Source organism: Galeopterus variegatus, unplaced genomic scaffold, assembly GCF_000696425.1.
Source record: "Galeopterus variegatus unplaced genomic scaffold, G_variegatus-3.0.2 Scaffold23, whole genome shotgun sequence".
NCBI lineage: Eukaryota > Metazoa > Chordata > Mammalia > Dermoptera > Cynocephalidae > Galeopterus > Galeopterus variegatus.
In genome coordinates, this window is record NW_007726134.1 from 1,502,661 (window position 1) to 1,504,927 (window position 2,267).

The 2,267-nt window shown below is 42.6% G+C and overlaps 1 pseudogene; it reads left to right on the top strand.

Moving 5' to 3' along the window:
* The first annotated feature begins 348 nt into the window (after positions 1 to 348).
* On the top strand, positions 349 to 750 carry LOC103586973 (annotated as a pseudogene).
* Positions 751 to 2,267: the final 1,517 nt, after the last annotated feature.

The following is a 2,267-nucleotide window of genomic DNA, read 5'->3' on the forward strand; positions in this document are numbered from 1 at the left end:
TATTTAAATGGCCAAAGGCGTCAGTGCAGACATTTGTTTGCTGCTTCCATGTAGCACGGCGATCTTAGCCATCGCACCTTCAGTTCGCTTTCTGTAAAACTCCGGCCTCTTTAAACAGAAGGAGCTGCAGCTACCGCACACCTTCCCCAGGTGCTCCACACAGCTCTTTCTTTTACGTGCATGCCTTGGAACTCCGGTCCTCACAGCGCTTTTCTGTGACGCCACAAAACCTCAACTGCGTGTTTCACGTACCTAGAAACTGTAATGATAGGACAGTATATACGGTTAAAAGCGCTCTTACGCCGGTCTTAGAGTCCTTGTTATCATCTTTCTCAGCCGAGACTCACCATGGTGGACGCCTTCGTGGGCACCTGGAAGCTAGTGGACAGCAAGAATTTTGATGATTACATGAAGTCAATTAGTGTGAGTTTTGCTACCAGACAGGTGGCCAACATGACCAAGCCTACCACAATCATAGAAAAGAAAGGGGATACTATCACCATAAAAACACAGAGCACCTTCAAGAGCACCGAGATCAGCTTTAAGCTGGGGGTGGATTTCGATGAGACAACCGCAGATGACAGGAAGGTCAAGTCCATTGTGACGCTGGATGGAGGCAAACTTGTCCATCTGCAGAAGTGGGATGGGCAGGAGACGACACTTGTGCGGGAGCTAAGAGATGGGAAACTCATCCTGACACTCACCCACGGCAGTGCAGTTAGCACTCGCACTTATGAGAAAGAGGCATGACCTGCCTGGGCCATCACTGCCTGCTGCTCCACCAATCGGCTACCCCTCGGCTCAGCACCACATTGCCTCATTTTTTTCCTCTGGCATTTTGTATAAATCCATCTTGGTTGAGAACTTCTTCTGGGGTCAGGTGCCACCAGCCTGGATCCAGATCCAGTTCCCACTGAGTATGTGGTTTGTTTTTTTTTTAAGTGCAGCGAAAGGGGGCTATGGTTAATAAAGCAAAGCCAAGGACCAAAAAAAAAAAAAGAAAAGTGCCCTTATTAATACCTGTTTGTTAAGCGCTCTTGTGTGTATGTGGAGAGATATCAAAGATGTCTAAGGTAGACATGGAATGGGGAGTGGGAGGGAGGACGGCATACGTATTTTAAACAAAAAGTATGTTTGTGGGTGGAGATTAGGTCTGGGTAAATTTTATACTTCCCATTAATCTATTATTTCAGGGATTTTTTTTTAACCTTTGTTTAGTTGCTATTAAATCACAATCACCACCAACGAAGTTGCACATAGATGAGCACCGAAGGAAATGAGCAGGTTTGGGTTCCTCTGTGCTTTTTTTCCACCTGCTCTTCTGTTGGGGATCCTCCTCCTCCAGGCTTTCTGCCTCCCAGCCTCCCCTATTTCAATATCTTTGAAACAAACAAATCTTTTCAAAATTAGTAACTAGAACAAAATTGGCGAAGATGAACATTTTTTTAATAGGGTATGTTATAGGATCACAATCATATACACACCAAATCTTTGTTAGCGATAGTTGTCTCTGTAGATAAGGACAAATGTCACCAGGACTCTTGTCTCAACCATCACCCAACCCCTTCTACATGCACAGCAGTATTTATCAGTGGAAAAAAAAGGCTGGACTAAATAATCTCTAAAATCCCCTCAAATTTTGAAATTTGGAATTGCACTGACTGGTTGTCTATGGTCTAGTCTAGAGCATTAGTTACCAAACAGTTTTGGACACTCACCCCCGTCAGTAAAAATGTTTGCACCCCCCTGCCCCCATATACTTATTTTGCTTGCCCTAAAGTGCATAGGTAGAAGCCAGAATTACCATACTCAAATCTTGGCTTTGCCACCAACTCCTATGTCTTTGGGCACATCCAAATATTACCTTAGTTTCTTCATCTGTAAAATGGGGATGATAAAGTATCTACCTCACGGAGTCATTATGAAGATTAATTGAATTAATATTGGTAAAGCATGTACCTGGTACATGGTAAATAGTATGTAAGTGTGAAGTAAAAATTATTTTATATATAATGTATAGTGTGTATTTATATACACACACCTATTATAACTTACCTAATTATTAGCTACATTATAAAACATACACACAAATCAGAAATGATTTTTCTTTTTTGTCTTGGCAGCTTGCCAGTATGGGGATCTGAACCCTTGACCTTGGTGTTACCAGCACCATGCTCTCCCAAGTGAGCTAACCAACTAGCCTGATTTTTGTTTTTTTTTTTTTTGTCTTTTGTCTTTTTCCATGTCCAGCAACGGATCGCAACCCT